The following is a 25173-nucleotide window of genomic DNA, read 5'->3' on the forward strand; positions in this document are numbered from 1 at the left end:
AAACACCTGCTGTTAACAAGCAGATTCACTGAAGAAAAGAGAAACAACAGAAACAAGACAAACACAACAACTACAGCTGTAATCATGTTGAATTAGCAGGCATGTAGTGAGAAGTTCTCCTGTTCATTTTATTATTTTATCATCATTTTACATGATTCTTAGTGAACAAAAAACAATATTATTTGTTTCTTTAAATATAATGAATAATTTATCCACACAGAGACATTTAATAACTCATATTTTATAACTGCTGCTTTATTTTATTTACTTGTTTTATTTCAAATGGTTGCTTATTTATTTCTGGAAAGTGTCTGGTGACATTAGAGCGATTAAAAACCTTTGTCTTCCAGTCCAACAGCAGCGAGTTGGTGAAGGACGATGGCATCTGGTGAGCAGCACTGTGACACACGAGATGAGCCAGAAGAAAAAAGCTGAAACACGAAGAAGGTAACGAAGAACAGAATATCGGTAATGTTAAAGTTGTCATTTAGGAAATGTAATGAATCTCTCTGTCTGTATTCCAGTGAGCAGCAGTTCTGTTCTAAATGCTCAGACGGGAGGAACTGTAATAGCTCCTGTACTCACTGGAAACACCATCACAGGCCCAGTGACCATCATCAGCACCACTGCAGGACACGGTACGGTCACTGAAACTGTGTTCACTGAGACACACGGCTTACTAGCATTCAGTGAAATAATGCTGAGTGATCGTGAACTCTGTTCCTATACACTATAAAACCCGACAAGTTAGGGTAACTCAAACCGTTTGAGTAAACCAATTCCCCTTGGATTAAACCATGTAAGTTTTAAAATTTGCAGTTAAATAATTAAGTGATTTAATTAAGTGCTAATTGAGCATTAGTGATGAACACCTGCTGTTAACAAACAGAATCACTGAAGAAAAGAGAAACACAAGAACTACTACAACTGACTTCAGCCATAGCCTTAGATGAAATCAACTGAAATAAAATACATTAAATCTCTCAAAATCTGATTAAACAACCCCACAAACAGCATCACCAGCTCCACTTATTAATAACCAGACTGACTTTATTTCTGTCAGACATCTACAGAAGATCATATTGAGAATTAACTAAGGTTTAGATATTGATTTATTGTTTCATTTGAAGTAACCATGTTAGAGATCAGTGTCTGCTTTAGTTGGGCTCTTGACCCTTGACTTCTGTGTTAGTTGTTTTTTATTTTCTTCTGTTTTTCTTCTATTGTAACCATGTGTTTCTCAAACATATTTGTTACAACTCAAAAGCTCTGAGGAAATTTTAGGTAGGTGGTTGTTATATATTTATAATAATCATAATCTGTAAGTGATCTGATCTCATTGAGAGTGAACATAGACTCATTGTGTGCTTAGCCTCTGATTAAATCGATGTTGCACTGATTATAGTAAGAGTGAGTCTAAGAGCCACTGGTTCTGTGACAGTCAGTTAACAGAAAGGACTTTCTAAACAGTTTGTCCACAAAAACAACTCACACAGACATCAAGAATCAGCTTATGAACCTCAACAATGGTGACCATTAAAAAAAAAGAAATTCATGCTGCAATGCATGCTGGGTACTAGCATAGTACAAAACTCATCCATGGCTCCCAGCATGCATTTCTGCATGACTCTTCCTCGTTAGTTCAGTAATGATTGTTTCTCAGTCTGTCTCAGTCATCAATGGTCACGGATGTGTGAAGAACTGTCACACAAACAGAGTCATGTCCTAAATCTTTAGTCTTTATTGAGCCGGTTACACATTTTATACTTTGCATAGAAAGTTGTTTCCCCAGAGAGAGCATACAAAAATAAAACCATAAAAGGAATAATTTATTAGTCGTTAACATAGTTGGAAATAACGAATATGGAATATAACCTTGAACAAAGAAAAAACAATAATGCAGCAGGTAGGAATAAAAGGACAATAAACACACATCACTAGGGCTGGGCGATATATCTCACGCGATATGCATGCGCATCTCGTCAGTCTTCCTTGACTAGCGGTAAATCTCCATCACCTGTTTTCAAATGGAGCGCCATTTCATACACGGAGCCGTAGTTCATTGACAAGCTATGCAATATCGCATTCATTGCAGATAAATCGATAAATACAGGCAAGGTCAGAACATCAGCAAACAGGTATAACACAGGCAAGGCAAAGAGTAAACTCAGGGCAAGCATGGGTCTTTGAGCGGCGAACAATATCCAGAGGGCTTGAGAAGAGGAGTAGTCCAATAACATGAGCAATAGTCCAAGCAAGGTACAAAGAGTCTGAACAGCAAGGCAAATGGTTAATCCAAGATACACAGGCGAGAATACAAGTCAAGTCAAGTCACCTTTATTTATATAGCGCTTTTAACAATGCAGATTGTGTCAAAGCACTTAACAGTATCAAATTGGAAGATAAAGTGCCAGTAATGAATAATAAGATTAAACACTCAATTTTCAGTTAAAAGCATTTCATTATTGAATTCAGAGATGTCATTGTCTAGCTCAGTTTAGTTTAAATAGTATCTGTGCAATCAAATCAACAATAATCGCTAGAAATTAAGTGTCCCCAACTGAGCAAGCCAGAGGCGACAGCGGCAAGGAACCAAAACTCCCTCTGTGACAGAATGGAGGAAAAACCTTGGGAGAAACCAGGCTCAGTCGGGGGTCAGTTCTCCTCTGGCCATATTTGAAGTTTTTCATTTATATGATTTATTAATTTGCTATAATTGTAATGTACAGTTTAATGCATTTATTGTTTCTCGGTCTATTTTTATAATATATATTTGTTTGTTTATTATAATTTAAATTTATATCTCAGGGGCTCATCTAGGTGTCCTGGTCTCCGCTGACGATCAGGGCTGTAGACATCATCTCTTGGTGCTGATCCACCATCTGATTGGATACGGACTGAGAAACAGAATAAGAAAGAAACAGACAAATATTAGCGTAGATGCTATTCTTTTACGACGAACGAGTACATCGTGTGTTATGGGGAGTGTTCCCGGTTCCGGTTCATCTAATTAATGCAGCCTAACAAGCCTTTAACGGATTTGAATAATAGAAGCGTATTAGTGTGTTATGTGTAAGCCAGGATAAAGAGATGGGTCTTTAATCTAGATTTAAACCGACAGAGTGTATCTGCCTCCCGAACAGTGTTAGGTAGATTGTTCCAGAGTTTGGGTGCTAAATAGGAAAAGGATCTGGCGCCCGCAGTCAATTTTAATATTGTCAAACGATATTTGATATTATATAAAGTCGCAATTCTGAGATATAAACTCGCAATTCTGACTTTTTCTCAAAATTCTGAGATATAAACTCGCAATTCTGACTTTTTTTCTCAGAATTCTGAGATATAAACTCGCAATTCTGACTTTTTCTCAGAATTCTGAGATGTAAACTCAATTCTGAAATATAAACTCGCAATTCTGAGGTATAAACTCGCAATTGCGTCTTTTTATCTCGCAATTCTGACTTTTTTCTCCGAATTCTGAGATGTAAACTCGCAATTCTGAGGTATAAACTCGCAATTCTGAGATATAAACTCGCAATTCTGAGAAATAAAGTTGCAATTCTGACCTTTTTTCTCAGAATTCTGAGATATAAAGTCGCAATTCTGAGATATAAACTCCCAATTCTGAGATATAAACTCGCAATTGCGTCTTTTTATCTCGCAATTCTGACTTTTTTTCTCAGAATTCTGAGATATAAACTCGCAATTCTGACTTTTTTTCTCAGAATTCTGAGATATAAACTCGCAATTCTGAGATATAAACTCCCAATTCTGAGATATAAACTCGCAATTGCGACTTTTTATCTCGCAATTCTGACTTTTTTTCTAGCAATTGCGAGTTTATATCTCACAACTCTGACTTTCTCGCACCATAGGAAACCACTCTCAGTATAATGCTTTGCAGGGCTTTGTTCAATTTGCACTATCAAAATGAACTAGATGAATGCTGCGTCCGAATATGATTTTTGAACAAACATACAAATTACTAATTATTCTCCATTTCCGTGTTTTGCGCTCGCGGTTGAACAGTACCATTACCGCTGGGCAGGGTGCGGGAGGGGGGACGGCGCGCACAGCTTTCAGACACAATATTCTTAATTTCTTTATATTTCTGAGTTTGAGGCAGCTTCTATCGCGTTATTTTAACAACAGCTGTCAAGCCAAAAACGTATTATTGTAACATGAGAGTAAATATATGAATGTACGTAGGTGGGTTTCCTTCACTCTCGCTTAAAACGCGCTTTCATCTCTATGTTCTTGCTCTAGAATTATCTTATCTCCTGTATTTAATGTTGTAAGATATCGACCAAGCAAGGCATCTCCGATGAAAATTGTAAATAAATTAAGGATTCATTATTTATTAGTTAGTAGCCTATTAGTTCTTATTTTAAGTATTTTTTTTTAAATTTTATTATTTTTATTTAGTCAATTATATATGAAGGGTTCAGATGCAAAAACCTCTAAGTGTTATCTGAAATTTTCTTCTAAAATGAGAGCATTTTTCTCAGGTACAGCTTCTTTTCATTGTCATTAAAGTGAAATAACTGAACATAAACAAAGGAGCCTGAGAAAAATGCTCATTTTAGAAGAAAAATTCAGATAGCACTTAGATGCTTTTGCATCTTCATATATAATTGACTAAATAATTTAAATAAAAATACTTAAAATAATAAAGTAATAGAAAGTTTATAGTAAAACTAATAAAGAATCCTTCATTTATTTACAATTTTCATCGGGGATGTCTTGCTTGGTCGATATCTTACAACATTAAATACAGGAGATAAGATAATTCTAAGCATTATACTGAGAGTGGTTTCCTATGGTGCGAGAAAGTCAGAGTTGTGAGATATAAACTCACAATTGCGAGAAAAAAATGTCAGAATTGCGAGATAAAAAGTCGCAATTGCGAGTTTATATCTCAGAATTGCGACTTTATATCTCAGAATTCTGAGAAAAAAAGTCAGAATTGCGAGTTTATATCTCAGAATTGCGTGTTTATATCTCAGAATTGCGAGTTTATATCTCAGAATTCTGAAAAAAAAAGTCAGAATTGCGAGTTTATATCTCACAATTCTGAGAAAAAAAGTCAGAATTCTGAGATAAAAAGTCGCAATAACCTTTTTTTATTTTTTTATTCAGTGGTGGAAACGGGCTTCCATAGCTAAGCCATTCAGGGCTTTATAAGTAATTAACAAGATTTTAAAATCTATCCGATGTTTGATAGGGAGCCAGTGCAGTGTTGACAGTACCGGGCTAATATGGTCATATTTCCTGGTTCTAGTAAGAACTCTAGCTGCTGCATTTTGGACCAACTGTAGTTTGTTGATCAAGCGTGCAGAACAACCACCCAATAAAGCATTACAATAGTCTAACCTTGAGGTCATAAACTCATGAATTAGTATTTCTGCATTTGACGTTGAGAGCATAGATCGCAATTTAGATATGTTTTTAAGATGAAAAAATGCAGTTTTACAGATGCTAGAAACATGGCTTTCAAATGAAAGATTGCTATCAAACAGCACACCTAGGTTCCTGACTGATGAAGAAGAATTGACAGAGCAGCCGTCAAGTGTTAGATGGAACACTGTTATTACATGTGGGGTTTTTAGGTCCGATAATTAACACCTCTGTTTTTTCAAAGTTTAGCAGTAAGAAATTACTCGTCATCCAGTTTTTTATATCGACTATGCGTTCCATTAGTTTTTCAATTTGGTGTGTTTCACCGGGCCGCGAAAAAATATAGAGCTGAGTATCATCAGCATAACAGTGAAAGCTAACACCATGTCTCCTGATAACATCTCCCAAGAGTAACATGTAAAGCGTGAAAAGTAACGGCCCTAGTACTGAGCCTTGAGGTACTCCATTCTGCACTTGTGATCGATATGATACCTCTTCATTCACTGCTACGAACTGATGGCGGTCAGATAAGTACGATTTGAACCATGCTAAGGCACTTCCACTAATGCCAACATAGTTTTCTAGTCTATTCAAAAGAATGTTGTGGTCGATAGTGTCGAACGCAGCGCTAAGATCCAGTAGAACTAATAGAGAGATACAAACACGATCAGATGATAGAAGCAGGTCATTTGTAACTCTAATGAGAGCAGTCTCAGTACTATGATACGATCTAAATCCTGACTGGAATTCCTCACAGATATCATTTTTCTCTAAGAAGGAATATAATTGTGAGGATACTACCTTTTCTAGTATCTTTGACAGAAAAGGGAGATTCGAGATCGGTCTGTAATTAACTAGATCTCTGGGCTCAAGTTGTGGTTTTGAAGTTGAGAGGCTTAATAACACCCAATTTGAAGCCAAAAGAGGATCTATGACTTCTGGAAACAGCTCTTTTAGTAGTTTAGATGGAATAGGGTCTAACATACATGTTGTTGGTTTAGATGATTTAACAAGTTTATACAATTCTTCCTCTCCCACAGTAGAGAATGAATGGAATTGTTCCTCAGGGGATCTATAGTGCACTATTTGATGCGATACTGTAGCTGACGGCTGCAGGGATACAATTTTATCTCTGATAGTATCGATCTTGGAAGTAAAGTAGTTCTTAAAGTCATTACTGCTGTGCTGTTGGGAAATGTCAACACCTGTTGATGCTTTATTTTTCGTTAATTTAGTCACTATATTGAATAAATTTTGTTAGGTTTTGTTTGTTTTCTTCTAGAAGAGACGAAAAGTGATCAGATCAAGCAGTTTTTAATGCTTTTCTGTAGGATAGGGTACTTTCCCGCCAAGCTAAACGAAATACCTCTAGTTTAGTTTTCCTCCAGCTGCGCTCCATTTTCCGGGCTGCTCTCTTTAGGGTGCGAGTGTGCTCATTATACCACGGTGTTGGACTCTTATCCTTAATCTTCCTTAAGCGTAAAGGAGCAACCGTATCTAAAGTGCTAGAAAAGAGAGAGTCCATAGTTTCTGTTACATCATCAAGTTGTTCTAAACTATTGGATATGCTGAGGAACTGATATAAGTCAGGAAGATTATTTATAAAGCAGTCTTTTGTGGTAGAAGTGATGGTTCTACCATATTTGTAACAAGGAGTTGACTTTACAGCTTTAGCTATATGGAATATACAGGAGACTAGATAATGATCTGAGATATCATCGCTCTGCTGCAAAATTTCAATGCCATTAACATCAATTCCATGTGACAGTATTAAATCTAGAGTATGATTTCGACAATAAGTAGGTCCTGACACGTGTTGTTTAACACCAATAGAGTTTAGAATGTCTATAAATGCTGATCCCAACAAATCTTTTTCATTATCAACATGGATATTAAAATCACCAACAATTAGGACTTTATCTGCAGCCAGCACTAACTCCGATAGAAAATCGGCAAATTCTTTAATAAAGTCTGTATGGTACAAGATTAGACTAGACTAGGAATGGTTGTTGGTTGTTGTATATTTGTAATGACGATCATCTGTAAGTGAGCTGATCTCGTTGAGAGTGAAGATAGACACATTGTTTGTCTAATCTCTGATTAAATGGATGTTGTATTGATTATAGCAAAAGTGATTATAAGAGCCTGTGGTACTGTGACAGTCTGTTAATATAAAGGACTTTCTAAACAGTTTGTCCACAAAAAGTTTGAATCTATGGCAGAAATTAGACTCACACAGACATCAAGAATCAGCATAGGAACCTCAACAATGGTGACCATTAAAAAAAAATTCATGCTGCAATGCATGCTGGAAGCCATGGATGAGTTTTGTACTATGATAGTACCCAGCATGCATTGCAGCATGATTTTTTTTTTTTAATGGTCACCATTGTTGAGGTTCATAAGCTGATTGTTGATGTCTGTGTGAATCTAGTTTGTAACATAGATTAAAACTTTTTGTGGACAAAGAGTTTTAGAATCGCTTTTACTGTAATTTATACAACATCCATTTAATCAGAGACTAGACACACAGTGAGCCTATCTTCACTCTCAATTAGATCAGCTCACTTACAGATGATCGTCATTATAAATATATAACAACCAACTACGAATAATTTTCTCTGGACTTTTGAGTTGCAACAAATATGTTCGAGGAACACATGATTACAACAACCAGAAAAAAGAAGAAAAACTACTATCACAGAAGTTAAGGGTCAAGAACCCAACAAAAGCAGACACTGATCTCTAACATGGTTACTTCAAATGAAACAATAAATCAACATCTAAACCTTAGTTAATTCTCAATAAGATCTTCTGTAGATGTCTGACAGAAATAAAGTCAGTCTGGTTATTAATAAGTGGAGCTGGTGATGCTGTTTGTGGGGTTGTTTAATCAGATCTTGAGATTTAATGTATTTTATTTCAGTTGATTTAATCTAAGGCTATGGCTGAAGTCAGTTGTTGTTCTTGTGTTTCTCTTTTCTTCAGTGATTCTGTTTGTTAACAGCAGGTGTTCATCACTAATGCTCAATCAGCACTTAATTAATCACTTAACTGAACTCAACTGAAATAAGTTCAGTGCACTCATAATTGTTAGATTTAAAAACTTAAATGTTTTAAGGCAATAAGTTTCATCAAATTGTATGAGTTAACCTAACTTGGGTTTTTAAGGCAATTGGTTTACTCAAACGGTTTGAGTTACTGTGACTTGTTGGGCATATATCTTATTTAGTGAACTCAACTGAAATAAGTTCAGAGTACTCATAACTATTAGTTTTAAAAAACTTAAATATTTTAAGACAATAAGTTTCATCAAACGGTTTGAGTTAACCTAACTTTTCAGGTTTTTAATGCAATCGGTTTACTCAAATGGTTTGAGTTACCCTAACTGTTGGGTTTTACAGTGTACTGTAATAATACATCATCCATGATGCGCCATTTGAGGAGCACTCATCCTGCCCTTTTTGGGGGTGCAGAGGATGGTAACATTGTTCCTGTACCTAGGCCTGCTATTGACACTGCTGGGCCATCTAAGCAAGGTTTGCATTGTATGAAATCTAATTCAGATCACAAAGTGTTGAGACACTGTTTAGAAAATCCATATTTTTAAATAAAAATCTTTATATGTAAAAAAATTTCAGACATTGTGGCTTGATGTCTTTTATTAGTTCATTTTTCATGACCAAAAGTACATTTATTCACAAAGAGTTAATTCAGATGTCAGACTGATGTGTCAACACATTACAATACCAGAACAATAAAAACACACATTTTAAATGCTTATTATAATTATATGAGTTAGTGCTCCAAGGTGACAGCATTCTAATCGAGAACACTAACCACTCCCCCAAACCTCTCAGTGAGTCAATTAACACAACATATGTTATAATTCATAAATTCACCTAACTGATTCTCTGTCGAAGCTGTTTCAGAGCAATACTTGAAAATGACCACTAGGTGTCACCATGGAGACAGGTGTTGAATAGTTTCAAAGCCTCGAAACATTTGCTTTAACTGTTTCAGTGTTTCACGAAGCCTCGCTCTTCCCACCTCTAGACTAGACTAGACTAGACTAGACTAGACTAGACTAGACTAGACATGGCTCCATAAAGTGCTATCACTAGGAGAGCAATAAACACAGACAATACTCAGCAGCCTGAATAAGGAAATCCATGGCTTAAATAGCATGTCTGATGGGAATCAGCTGTGTAATCAGTGCATTAGCTGTATGAATGTCATCATTGCAATCAGCTGTTGTGTCATCAGTGCAATGGATGATGGGAACTGTAGTGAACTGGTGAAGTGCTGATGAAGTGTAACAGTTAGTGTAGTGCAAGAGTCCATGTGGTGAGTGGCTGACCTCTGGTGGTGAGTGAACAGAAGTTCATAGACCGGATTCGTGACAGTGACATTTCTTCACTCACACGTCACGTATGGTGACTGAACATAAGGGAAGTGAATGGTGACTCATAATACACTCTGGAGGAGAATAAAAGGCCTGTGAGAGACCTCTGAATCTCACAGTTCATTTATGGTCATATTGTTCATAAGCAGACATACTTTACAGTATTTTCTTTAATGAATCTGTATATTTTGTCACACATTTTTTACTTCTGTCCTTTTTCTCTCTCTTCACAGAGCCACAAAAAATCTCAGAGACTGCAGAGAAACACACAGAAAAACAAGGTGCAGTCTTATCAGTCACATTCAAAACTGTTTGTTTTTTTGGGGGGGGTTTTTTCCATAATTTTCACTGTATAAATCACAGTTAGTGTAAGATTATCAATGGCAATGAATAAAAACACCTCCATGCAGTGGCATTGTTCATTGTTCAATTGGACAGATCAGGATTGGGAGCATTATTAATATTAGAACAGAGGTGAAATGTGAGAGGTGATGTACTGTATCACCAGATCTAACTAGACTGACCTCCTCAACAGCCAAACACTTCAGCCATCCACCGTATGTGACCAGCAGTGACCACACCAGTATATCTTATATACACAGAAACAGTGCATTCACTGCCAGCTGTTCCTGAAGCCCTGTCCTCTGTACTGAGTTTACAAATTACACATTGAAAACAGTTAAATATTCCTGGACGACTTGATCTGAATGCTTAAATCCATGAGAGACATGATAAATTTAGTGAATTAATTAAATCGAAAACCTCTAAACTGTATTACCAAGGTCCCTTTAAGGCAAGTCATTTCACTCGACGGCCTTCTTTGAAACGCCTCTGAAGCAGCTATTTAAGTCATGCAAGTGCAGCTCCTATCTCTTTGAAAGGGGAAACATTGAATTCTGTTCACCAGGCTCATGATTAAATTTTAACCCAACAATGAAATCTGACAACTGTCTCATAAAATGTGTTTCTTATGCTCATATAGTGTTAAAAAAGCTTATTTCTCAGGCCAGACCAGTCATTGCACATACACAGTCCTAAGAGCGTCTCAGGATGCTGACTGTTTCTATAGCAACTAGAGCTTCTTAGTGCAGCTGCAGTGACACAATGAATTTACCAATTAACAACTGGCTCTTTTATTTAAAAGCGGGACTACTCCACCATATTGTGTGTTACACTTTCTCTTATTCAAGTATTATATGTGCTCCATCTTTGTAAATTTAAAGTCTGTGGTGTTACTTTCCAAAGTAGTTTAATTACAGTATGTTGAATGAATTCTGAAGTGGTTCAGGCTGATGCAAAAGCTTTGTCATATTTCTTTAAAAAAAATTAAATCTGTTTTTACTTTCCTCTGTTTTATTAACTTAATCGTCTTTTATAACAACAGATTTGATTCTGAAAAAATTCTTGGAAACTCACAAATCCAACATGAAGAAGAAAGCAGAATGTATTTTTGAGTGCAAGAAAGAAAATAAAGCACATCTCCAGGCTGTTTACACAGAGCTTGTCATCACAGAGGGAGACATGAAGGAGGTTAATCGGGAACATGAGATTCTGAAGATTGATGATGCTTTCAAGAAGAACAAACAAACACAGGGCAAACCAATCAAATGTAATGATATATTTACACTATTAAGGGGAAACAATGAGAAGAAGATTGTGCTGACCAAGGGAGTCGCTGGCATTGGAAAAACAGTCTCTGCGCACAAGTTCATCCTGGACTGGGCAGAAGGAGAAGCCAATCAGGATATACACTGTATGTTCCTGCTTCCATTCAGAGATATTAACTGCATTAAAGACAGAAAGTTCAATCTCCATGAGTTTCTGCTGAAATTTTATCCTCAATTGAAGAACCTGGAAAAATCAAACTTATATGAGGAATGTAAAGTTGCCTTTATATTTGATGGACTTGATGAGAGTCGTCTGCCGTTGGAATTTGAAAGCGGAATAGTGAACGATGTTGAGGAAAGATCATCTGTAGATGTGCTGTTCACAAGTCTGGTCAAAGGTCAGCTGCTTCCCTCAGCTCTCGTCTGGGTGACCTCACGACCAGCAGCAGCCAATCAGATCCCTCCTGAACATGTAGGTTTGTTCACTGAGGTGCGAGGATTCACAGACCAACAGAAGGAGGAGTATTTCAGAAAGCGGATCAAAGATGAGACTCAGGCCTCCAGAATCATCTCACACATTAAGACGTCTCGTAGTCTCTACATTATGTGCCACATCCCTGTGTTCTGCTGGATCACAGCCACAGTACTTCAGGATCTTCTCATCAAGAACAGTGAAGAGAACATCAGCACAACACTCACGGAAATGTACATCCACTTCCTGCTGATACAGATGAACATGAAAAGCCAGAAATATGACAAAAAGACAGAAAGACAACGTACAAAGCTCTTACGTTCAAATAGAGAGATGATTTTGAAGCTAGCCAAGCTAGCATTTGAAGAGCTGAAGAAGGAAAACATTGTGTTCTATGAGGAAGATCTGGAAGCATGTGGTATTGATGTGAGTGAAAACTTCACAGGATTGAAGAGTGAAGAGTTCACAGGAATGATCACTGAGATCTTTGAGATGGAAGATGGACTTCATGAAATGAAGGTCTTCTGCTTTGTGCATCTGAGTGTTCAGGAGTTTCTCGCTGCAGTGCATGTGTTCCTCTGTTACCTGAACAAGAACATGCAGGAGCTTCAGTTTTTCTTTGATAAGCCCAAAGAAAATATCACATTGCAGAAGCTACTGCAGAAGGCTGTTGGTACAGCCATGGAGAGTCAGAGAGGACATCTGGACCTGTTCCTGCGGTTTCTGATGGGCATTACACTGGAATCCAGTCAAAACCTGCTCAAAGGTCTGATCACACACACTGAAGACACCACAGAGAGCATCAGACAAACAACTGAACACATTAAAGAAGTGCAAAACAACTATCTCTCAGATGAAGCTTCAGTCAACCTATTCTACTGCTTACTTGAGCTCAAGGATCATTCATTATATAAGGAAATCCAGAGATACCTCAGTTCAAATGCACATCCAGGAAGAAAACTCTCATCTTCAATGTGCACAGTGCTGACCTACATACTGCTGATGTCAGAGAAGGTTCTGGATGAGTTCAACCCAAAGAGGTTCACTTCATTACAAGGAGGCTTTACAAGACTGGTTCCAGCTGTGAGATGCTGCAGAAAAGCCCTGTGAGTAATTTCACTGACTGCTGTTTGACCAAATATTTTATTCTGCATCACTAAACAATTGTCAAAATATTATGTAAAAGATCTTGTTGTCCTGATTATGAAGGTCAAAATAAGTTATTACAGAAACACTGAACATCAGAAAATAATCAGCATAACCTTCTGTTTTGGCAGATTTGACGGCTGTGGTCTTGATGAAGCATGCTGTGAAACTGTATCTTCAGCTCTCCAATCATCAAACTCTCCTCTGACAGAGCTGGACCTGGGTGGCAATCGCCTGCAGGATTCAGGAGTGAAGCTGCTGTATGATGGACTGAAGAGTTCACACTGTCGACTGAATATACTGAGGTTTGACATTCACTGAATCACTATGTTACAATGTTACAATATGTGGATGAATAACTATAGCTTGCAGATTTTCCTGTTTATATTGTAGAATGAATGTATCAGTGATTCTTCACCAAGGACACAAGGCAGGCAATATATACTCAAAAAACCTGATGAGAAAACAATCAGGGTCAATTTAAAACATGTTCCCTTTCTTTATGCATTTATTATAGTAGCTCTATTTTCGCTTTGTCAATCAAATCCTTTGCACACTGTTATATTACTTTTTATATTATATTTCTTGCCTCATTTCAGCAGGACAGATTCAGTGTATTGATAACATGAACTGCCATGACCAGATCACTATGTCAGTGAGTTGAACTGGATCAAATTATTCATGAGTCAGTTTGACTTGCTGCAAACTTAACACTCAGGAGTTGATCCTGAGGGATTTTTTGGAGCTTGGAGATTTTTTTGACATGCCCTGACATTTGTGCTTATTTCTGTTACTAATACCATCAGTGACGGGCAGTAGTGACACTAGCTTAACTACATTTCTCGGTAGCGTGGTGGTAGAGTCACTGCTCTGTGAATCAAATATATTTTCAGTAGCAAAGCTCTTTTCTTGATCAAGTAGCATGGTAGCGTCAACAAAAGCTACATTATCCAAAGCATTCTGAAGCTCAAGCTCAAATCGGAAATATAACTGCTAAGCAGACATGTTCACGAGTCTCTGAGGTCCAAGTCCAAGTCAAGTCTCAAGTCTTTGAGGTCAAGTCTAAGTCAAGTCTCAAGTCTTTAAAGTGGAGTCCAAGTCACGTTTCAAGTCTTTGTTCTATTTTTAACAATAGTTATTTCGGCTAGTCATTGTAATTAACAGTGTATGAGGCTAAATCAGTTTTGAAATATTAAAACTAATTACATATATGTATGAAAAAAAGTGTCTAATAAAGCACACAAACTTTTACTGAAGTCATTAATTTAATTTAATATTTATAGAAAATTCAGGAAACATTTTTTTTTGTCATTTAGTTCCATCGTCAGTGCATAAACCTATATTAATCAATTTACACTAAAATTCCTCTGCATACTAATTTGAAATATGATATGCAATGAATACATTAATTTAAACTTTTCATAGAATTGTGATTTAAAAGCTATAGAACATTACAGAAAATAACAGATAATTACATTTGCATTACATTTTCAGACAAATTCAATGCACAAATTTGCATATAATACTAAAATCTACACAGTCCTGTTTTCTTATACAGTGAGTAAAGATCTTTCTGTGTCCAAAGACAAAGTTTTATGCAGGCTGGTTACATTTCAGAAAGATCAAATTTGATAGTATTTTTGCACCAAACCTGGATCGATGAGTATGCATAATGAGGCCCCCCTGGCTAAACAATCTTTCCACTGGGGCACTGAAAGCAGGAACTGCAAACACTCTCATAGCTACCTGCTTAAGCCTTGGAAAGTCTTTGTCATGGACTCTCCAAAACTCCAGGCAATCAACAGCTTCTTCATTAGAAGATGTCTGAATGTAGCACATAAGCTCTGCTCTGTCAGACAGGTTTACATCTCCTTTTTTATAGTTGGCTTTGCTCCTGTAATTAGTGAAGAGTTTACACATTTTGGTAGGTGGCACCTCAACTTCTTCATTGCTACTTTCAGCAACAATGACTTTTTGTGCTTCAGCCACAGTGACATCTGAAAGTATATGATCGAACAATGGTTAGCAGCAATAACATTAACGATATTCATTACTCACAACATTATAGTCACACATAAATAACAGCAAAGATTTTATTTGAAAGCATGCTTGGTATTGTACCTACCGATTAGATTCTTTTTTACTTCATCTTTGACTTCGTCTGGCCAGAGAACATCTTGATCAAGCCAAAACAGGCAAAAGGATGGGTCCAGCAGGGCAGCCAGCATGTATATGATCCATTTTGACATTAACAAACACACCTCGAAAACGACGCTGGAGAGACTGCTGCAGTACTCTCACTAGGCTGCGTACACTCAAAAAAATGATTCGGTCTAAATTTACATTTTATGTAATTCAGTTGCATAACAATTTTCCATCCATTTAGATTACATAGTTATAACATAAACAAATCAATAAACTTAATGTGATTCATATCCATCAGTCATATGTGAATGAAACAGGTAAGATTTATGTAATAATTCACAGTAAAGTCCCCACACTGCTCAGTGTTCATGTGTTCCCACACTACAGAGTGTTCAAGTAGCATTGAAGCAGTGCTGGAGTTAAGAAGATAATTATGTGATAATTGATCATTAATGATGAACAGCTGCTGTTATCAAGAAGAATCGCCGAAGGAAAGAGAAACACAAGAACTACAACTGACTTCAGCTACAGCCGAAGATGAAATCAACTGAAATAAAAGAAGACATTAAATCTCTCAAAATCTGATTAAACAGCATCAGACTGACCAGATTGACTTTATTTCTGTCAGACATCTAGAGAAGCTCTTACTGAGAATTAACAGAGGTTTAGATGCTTTATTGTTTTGTTTGAAATCACCATCAAAGAGACCAGTGTTTCCTTTTATTGGACTCTGGGCTCTTGACCCTTGACACTTTGGTGTTAATATTACGCTGGTTGCTTTAATTGTGTGTTCATATAAAATGCCAGCAAAGCCAAAAAAAAAAAAAAAGTTGTGGGCAGATGGTCCATTGACCTCATTTCAAGTCCAATATCTGATTATGTGGATGTTGTATCGCTTTAGAATTTTTTTTTTTTTTTTTTAGTATCTTCAGGTCTAGTAGTATTGTAAAATCAGAAAATTTGAATAATTTACAAATCACTTTGTGCACAAAAAGTTTTCATCTGTACCATTTCAAAGACCACAGACATCAAGAATCAGCGTATGAATCTCAACAATGGTGACAGTCAACAAAATGCTTCATGTTGCAATGCATGCTGGGTACCGGCATAGTACAAGACTCTCCCATGTATCCCAGCATGCATTGCAGCATGAATAAACAATGCAGCTGAATTGTCTGATTATTTTCTTTTATTCTTACTATTTTATTTTACGTTTGCTGTTTTAGTTGTGATTTTTAAGTAGCTTATGTTGTGATGTTCAGAGTTTTATCTGAATATTTTCTTGACTGTCACCATTGTTGAGATTCATACACTGATTCTTGATGTCTGTGGTCTTTGAATTGCTGCAGATGAAAACTTTGTGCACAAAGTGTTTTGAAAATTATTCAAATCATCTGATAGTTACAATACTGCAAGATATGACGCTATGAAAAAACTTAAAGCGGTATAACAGCTATATGATCAGTAATTGGGCTTAAAATGATGTCAGTGGATCATTTGCCCACAACTCTTTTTCACTTGGATTTGCTGGTTAAGCTAAGTGTGTTTTAAATGAGCACACAATTAAGGCAACCAGCGCAATATTAACACCAAAATGTCAAGGGTCAAGAGCCCAATAAAAGGAAACACTGGTCTCTTTGATGGTGATTTCAAACAAACCAATAAAGCATCTAAACCTCTATTAATTCTCAATAAGAGCTTTTCTAGAAGTCTGACAGAAATAAAGTCAATCTGGTCAATCTGATGCTGTTTGTGAAGCTGTTTAATCAGATCTTGACAGATTTAATGTCTTCTTTTATTTCAGTTGATTTCATCTTCGGCTGTGGCTGAAGTCAGTTGTAGTTCTTGTGTTTGTCTTTCCTTCGGTGATTCTTCTTGATAACAGCAGGTGTCCATCATTAATGCTCAATCATCACATAATTATCTTCTTAACTCCAACACTGCTTCAATGCTACTTGAACACTCTGTAGTGTGGAAACACATGAACACTGAGCAGTGTGGGACTTTGCTGTGAATTATTACATAAATCTTACCTGTTTCATTCACGATGATTGATGCATATGAATCACATTAAGTTTATTGATTTGTTTATGTTAAAACTATGTAATCTAAATGGATGGAAAATTGTTATGTAATTGAATTACATAAAATGTCAATTTAGACCGAATCATTTTTTTGAGTGTAGGTGACAACTTGTGCTGAGCATTTTTTGCAGGTGATTGTTGAGTGTGAGCACACAAGGAAGAGCAGCACTGATAGTAACCATCTTCTCTCGCTGCGTTAGGTCAGTTGCTTGAAGAAAAGGATCCAAAATGAACACAAGCTCCAAAAGCTGGCTCCATTCCCTTGGTAAAAAACAGAGCTCCTTGTGTCCTTGGGTTTCCAGCAGTGTATTGAGGCTTTGTAGGTTCAGGCTGGTTACTGATTTAACAAGCCGTTGGGTAGAATTCCATCTAGTAGATACGGCTGCTGGAATAGACCGATTGGCCCCAAACTCTGCCTCAAAGGCTTCCTTCAGTCGACAGGTAGCATGTAGTAAGCTGCAAAGTTTTGTTACTTTAGCCATTGCACTGTTTATAATATTTGATTCCTTTAGTCCATCTCTAACTGCAATCACCAACAGCACCTCAGCAGAGTCATTGGCTGTGAGTAAGGCTTTGTACTTCTATATGCTGTTTGAGAAGGTGCTGGTGTGATTTTTTTTTTCTTTTTCCCTTATATGCAAACAGATGAAAAGTAAGACATTATTTGAGACTGTAAAGTGTAAATTACTTAAGTGTTATATTTGCCAGTAAGCTATTTTAATTCATGTTTAAATGCATAGATGTCGCTTACAACATTAAACAGTCTGTATAAATACAGATTTTCGTGGTTTTATTGCGCTTCATATTTGGTTTCTCTGCCGCATTTGGTGTGTAAAGATTCCTTTGGACTGTGTAGATTATTTAAAATTTTATATTAGGCCTAATCATGCACTTAAGTCGCAAAAATAAAGACTTGCGTCCTGACTTGGACTCGTGAACAGCTGACTCGAGACTTGACTTGGACTTGTGACTCGTGAGACTCGTAAAAAACGCAAGTCATTTTGGTATGACATTCCATTCACATTCTCCCTTTACTACCCCACATGACAGCATCATAAACCACATTTTAAAATCAACTCGAGTCCAAGTCGTAGACTCGAGTTTCCATCTCTATTGCTAAGTATCACTGATCCTGGATCAGTAAGTGACGCCACCGCCACTAAACCCCGTAACGCCATTGACTCCTCAAACTGTCAGTCAAACCTCATTATTCCTCCCGCCTCTCTCGTCAATGAAGTGTGGCGTGCAGTTTGGAGCTTCTCAGCTTGTTTTCAGTCTGAAAGTAAATAAAGAACTGTTGATTCAGTAGCGTTTTCTTTACTCAAGAAACACTATATTTATAAAGGCTCATGGTTTTTTTTTTTGTGTGTATTTGAGGAGCGGAGAAGAGTGTCTTGGCATTTGTTGTCAAGTCACAGTCAAATAGATGCGAAGCGCTGAATCTTTTATAATATGATACTTTAGCCAAATAACAGAAAAAAAAAAAAACTGAGCGCCCACATAGCGAAAGAAAACTATAACCTACAAGTTCATGAAAATGTAAATACGATGCCTTTGATGTGGCATTAATGATGGAAAAAACATTCGCTGGTCAAAAAAACGTTGTATTTGAACATAATTTTGGTGAAATGTTAATAATATAGCCTAATGACACATGCAGCAATGCAAATAAACGTAGTCTAAGTTATTTGTAGGTCTATACATCTATATGGTAACACTGTACAATAACAGGGTGACCATATGTGCCATTTTTCCCAGACACGTCCTGGCCAGGATTTCTATCTTGCTTTGATCCAAAGTACCTCGAGAACGTTTCGAAAACATAAGGAACTGATGTCATACACCAATTGGTCTGCACACGCAAAAAACAAAGCTAAAACCTAGATATTTTAGGCAATAGGGGGCAACCGGGTATGCTTGTAACACTTTTTGTTTCAGCATCTGTAACTCGCTGAATTTGTGAGCTAGAATGCTCATACAAAGTACCCACATTTGTTCACTACAAAAGGCACCAATTCAAACCTCTGCAAGAATATCACAGCCCTTATAAGTTGATGTCAAATACATGGAGTGCCTTTGTTACAATCTACCCCACTACTGGGATAGGTTGTAACACATACTGGGGTAAGTTGTAACAGTTAGACAAAAGAAGCAAAAACAGCAGTCACCTAATAAAGTTTGCTTCAAAAACAGGTTTATTGAAACAATATAAAAGAACAGTACAAAACAATGTCACCATTTCTACGAATAACCACATCTCCAATCCACTTTCTGTTCGATGCAGGAGTGTGTGTGTGTGCGTGTAAATTAGACTACTAGAACGAACCTCCTTAACAGTATTCATGCTTACTGAACACTTAACTCCAGTATACAGAGGTAAAGAACATGTAGATCTAACAAAAAACTGTATAAATTTGTGTGTGAGATTGTGTCTATGTGTGAAATTTCTCAATCAGATTCATAATGGTGTCAAACCAATGTTTTTAACCCTAGAGTGCAGGCTTGGTGGATGCAGAAACTGTATAGGGCACATTTTACCCACACTTCCTTTGGCTTTGAACTACCAAAAAAGCTCTATATTGACAACACAAAAGTTCTCAGTTAATGCAAAAATGTGTTACAACTTACCCCACCCCTGTCATCCAATGTTTAGTTAGCTGTATTAGCATAATGGTTTGAAATTAGCAGTTTAAAAATGCATCACATTTGCCTGAGAACCTACAATTTATTCTAATGTAAGTTATATGATTAAATCTGCAACGGTTTAAGTACTAAGCAAAATATAGTTTGGGTAAAAAAAAAAATCGGATTCTTACACCAAAATCATTTTTTTCTTTATAAAATCTGTGTATGTCTATTTACAGCCTTGACAACCATTCCTATAAGATTGGGGGGAAGTGGGTAAATAATGAAATTATCAAAGGACTCCTAGCTTATCCCTGATAGGTGGAAATGGTGCTGTTACAACTCTCCCCATGTTACAATACCCAGTCTCCCCTATAGAAATCCTGGCCAGGACACGTCCGGGATAAATGACACGTATGGTCACCCTATACAATAAGATTTAATTAATGTTAGCTAATGTATTAACTAACATGAGCACAATGAACAATACATTTATTATTTATTAACACAGAATTGTTGACATTTTTGCAGATTTATTAAAAAAGAAAAACTGAAATATCACATGGTCCTAAGTATTCAGACCCTTTGCTCAGTATTTAGTAGAAGCACCTTTGATCTAATACAGCCATGAGTCTTTTTGGGAAAGATGCAACAAGTTTTTCACACCTGGATTTGGGGATCCTCTGCCATTCCTCCTTGCAGATCCTCTCCAGTTCTGTCAGGTTGGATGGTAAACGTTGGTGGACAGCCATTTTAGGTCTCTCCAGAGATGCTCAATTGGGTTTAAGTCAGGGCTCTGGCTGGGCCATTTAAGAACAGTCACGGAGTTGTTGTGAAGCCACTCCTTCGTTATTTTAGCTGTGTGCTTAGGGTCATTGTCTTGTTGGAAGGTAAACCTTCGCCCAGTCTGAGGTCCTGAGCACTCTGGAGAAGGTTTTCGTCCAGGATATCCCTGTACTTGGCCGCATTCATCTTTCCCTCGATTGCAACCAGTCGTCCTGTCCCTGCAGCTGAAAACACCCCACAGCATGATGCTGCCACCACCATGCTTCACTGTTGGGACTGTATTGGACAGGTGATGAGCAGTGCCTGGTTTTCTCCACACATACCGCTTAGAATTAAGGCCAAAGTTCTATCTTGGTCTCATCAGACCAGAGAATCTTATTTCTCACCATCTTGGAGTCCTTCAGGTGTTTTTAGCAAACTCAATGCAGGCTTTTATGTGTCTTGTACTGAGGAGAGGCTTCCGTCGGGCCACTCTGCCATAAAGCCCCGACTGGTGGAGGGCTGCAGTGATGGTTGAATTTCTACAACTTTCTCCCATCTCCCGACTGCATCTCTGGAGCTCAGCCACAGTGATCTTTGGGTTCTTCTTTATCTCTCTCACCAAGGCTCTTCTCCCCCGATAGCTCAGTTTGGCCGGACGGCCAGCTCTAGGAAGGGTTCTGGCCGTCCCAAACGTCTTCCATTTAAGGATTATGGAGGCCACTCTGCTCTTAGGAACCTTAAGTGCAGCAGAAATTTTTGTAACCTTGGCCAGATCTGTGCCTTGCCACAATTCTGTCTCTGAGCTCTTCAGGCAGTTCCTTTGACCTCATGATTCTCATTTGCTCTGACATGCACTGTGAGCTGTAAGGTCTTATATAGACAGGTGTGTGGCTTTCCTAATCAAGTCCAATCAGTATAATCAAACACAGCTGGACTCAAATGAAGGTGTAGAACCATCTCAAGGATGATCAGAAGAAATGGACAGCACCTGAGTTAAATATATGAGTGTCACAGCAAAGGGTCTGAATACTTAGGACCATGTGATATTTCAGTTTTTCTTTTTAATAAATCTGCAAAATGTCAACAATTCTGTGTTTTTCTGTCAATATGGGGTGCTGTGTGTACATTAATGAGGAAAAAATGAACTTAAATGATTTTAGCAAATGGCTGCAATATAACAAAGAGTGAAAAATTGAAGGGGGTCTGAATACTTTCCGTACCACTGTATATATATATATATATATATATATATATATATGTATATATATATATATATATATATATATATATGTATATATATATATATATGTATATATATATATAATACTGTTGTAGATGTAGTAAACTACTTTCTCCATGTTGCTGTAGCTTAGCTTGCTACATTTCCCAGGGCTTTAGTGTAGTGGAGCTTAATTTAATGAAGAATAACTGTTAGCTTAGTTCACTACATTTTCCAAGTAGCTTGCCCAACACTGAATACCATTTAAATGTATTTTTAATGTCTACCATTTTAATATTTATGTTGTATTTAGGACAAACATGCAGTCCAGATTATAAACCTGATAAACACATTAATATAGCTGTTTGTTTTCTTCACAGGCTATATGGCTGTAATCTCACTGTTCAGTCCTGTGAGAGTTTATCATCAGCTCTACAATCCTCAAACTCCTGTCTGACAGAGCTGGACCTGAGTAACAATCGCCTGCAGGATTCAGGAGTGAAGCTGCTTTCTGACGGACTGAAGAGTTCACACTGTCAGCTGGAGATGCTGAGGTTTGATTTCAAACACTTTCATTGATTTTTCCCCCATTAAATTAATCATTAAAAATCACATTGCTAAGATTTATTCTGTGTGCAATTGCTGTGTTTTTCTTGTTCAGGTTTTCCATATGTAATCTCACTGCTCAGTCTTGTGAGAGTTTGTCATCAGTCTTACTATCCTCAAACTCCTGTCTGACAGAGCTGGACCTGAGTAACAATCGCCTGCAGGATTCAGGAGTGAAGCTGCTTTCTGACGGACTGAAGAGTTCACACTGTCAGCTGGAGATTCTGAAGTTTGAGTTCAAACACTTTCATTGATTTTTTCCCCCCATTAAATTAATCATTAAAAATCACATTGCTAAGATTTATTCTGTGTGCAATTGCTGTGTTTTTCTTGTTCAGGTTTTCCATATGTAATCTCACTGCTCAGTCTTGTGAGAGTTTGTCATCAGTCTTACAATCCTCCAACTCCCATCTGAAAGAGCTGGATCTGAGTAATAATGACCTGCAGGATTCTGGAGTGAAGCTGCTTTCTGATGGACTGAAGAGAAACTGTAACCTGGAAATACTGAGGTAAACTTTTTCCATAAAATGATTAACAACATGCTACCACAATTTGTTTGAGAGTGAAGCATGACACAGTATTCATTAACACACGAGAAAATCATGTCTCAGAGTGAAATGTTGCTACACACGAGAAAATCATGTCTCAGAGTGAAATGTTGCTTCACACAAACTCCATTTCATGCAAGCACTGTGAGTTTGGGTCAATGTTGATGAACATGGATTTGAAAATGCAAAATACACCAAACATCTTCCCAGATCTATAATGAGAATTATGAATATCTTGAAGCAACAAGAAGCTTTAACGTTTCCCATGGTTTTACAAAATATTATAAATTATTTTATATTTTTTATACTTTATAAAATTAATAAAAGCTCTATGGTTTAATCATTGAAAGCAAAGATATTAAGACAGACATAAATTGTAATTTTACTTTGAATGTATGTAATACATTTGAACTATTTGCCAATAATATTTTTATTTTAAAAATATGTATGCAGCATTCACTCTTAATCGGAAATTGCCTAATTTGCACTCTGACTCTATATAAAGTTGAATAAAGTTAAAGTTGGTCACTGGATATTACTTTACTGTTTGCTGTTTCTGAGAACAGTAAAACCCTGTCTTCTTGATTTGATGGTTATTTGAATCATTTTGACCTCAAAGAGCACTAAAAAATAACATTTTTGGTCATTTGAACAACAAACTGATCGGTGCATAACGGAGTGCAGCAGAGCAGCATGGAGACTATCAAATATTGAGGTGACAATTTATCCATGCATACGGATTACTCAATTAGCTGAATTTAATTTTTTGACATGATCCAGTATTAAGTTCTTCAAAGCTCATCATGATATTGCTGTCATAGCAACAGGTCCATTAGATCAAACCTGCTCAAGAGTGGCTTATTTCACGTAAACAGGATTAGATTGTATCATTTACAGTAGGTGGACAACCAAAATGCCTATTACCGCTGTGTGTACCATCGCCGCAGGGCCATGGCATTAACTGCAAGTCAGTCGCGTGTTAAAGTCGTTCACGAAACTACCACCAGGTGGCACAAAGGACAGTTTTCAAACTGACTGGAATTATATTTTTTTGTAAACGGAGAACAAATAACCAGTGGTGGAAAGAGTACTGAAAATTTGTACTATAGTACAAGTACTGTTACATTGCTGAAATAATACTCAATTACAAGTAAAAGTACAAAGTACTCCTCTCAAAAACTACTCAGAGTATTAGTTACTTTTTAGCCGGTGATATTTAATGAATTACCAAAAAAATATTAATTCATACTTTATCAAAGATCTTTATGATAATAGCTACCATGAACAACTTTTATCTTTTTGATGAAGTTCGTAAATTAGTGGTCATGATACAGTAATTTCTAAATTCAATACCTTGAAAAAATCAATATTAAAGTACCCGTGAACCGGAAGTTGCAATTGACTTCTTTGTTGGGATGTGTTACCAAGTGAAACAGAATATTGAATAAAGGGCGGGGTTTTTATTGTGGAGCACCTCCACTCCACCTCTTGCTCATAGCAGATTCACGGTTGGATAGGAGTGGTTAAGAATATCTGCTTGTTAAGCCTGACATCACGCTTCACCGCTTCTGGGTCCTAACGCTCTGATGGACACACCAAGAAAACACCAAAATGTGCTAATATACACCCACAATGTCATGTAATACTGAAAAATTATAACCCTAACCTTTATCTCCATACTGAAATCCCAGATGGCACTTGACAGTGTTTCAGCTAAAATATTAGTGTCTGAGACACTGTAAGCACGGAAACTGTAGTGTGCACTGCAAATTTTTAAATGCTTAGCTTAAATATGTAACATTAATTAAATACTGCTCATGAATGGCTGTCATCAGAGCGAGATGCCATTCCAGAGCGGATTACGACGGCAGACAATGTTTTATTTTTTTTATTTTTTTTTTCCTGGTGTATTGACTTGCATGGTTCAATTGTTCACCACAAAACTAGTAATGTGCACTAAAAAAGTAAGTATGGTCATTTTTGATTTCATGATGACTAATCATTTTCAATACCACTGGCAAAACTACCACATACTATATAGATATTATAGATAATAGTATAGATACCATATAGATATTTTAATATCTAAAAATTTTTTTGTCCATCCATTTTTTCAAGGCAATCATTATTTCAAGCTTTCAATGGTTTAAT

At 36.9% G+C, this 25173-nt stretch overlaps 1 pseudogene; it reads left to right on the forward strand.

Annotated features, from left to right (window-relative positions):
- Positions 1–378: 378 nt before the first annotated feature.
- The window catches only part of LOC131531076 (NACHT, LRR and PYD domains-containing protein 12-like), a 63280-nt pseudogene continuing 38485 nt past the window's right edge, over positions 379–25173 (forward strand).

The sequence above is a fragment of the Onychostoma macrolepis genome, chromosome 22 (assembly GCF_012432095.1).
Source record: "Onychostoma macrolepis isolate SWU-2019 chromosome 22, ASM1243209v1, whole genome shotgun sequence".
Taxonomy (NCBI): domain Eukaryota; kingdom Metazoa; phylum Chordata; class Actinopteri; order Cypriniformes; family Cyprinidae; genus Onychostoma; species Onychostoma macrolepis.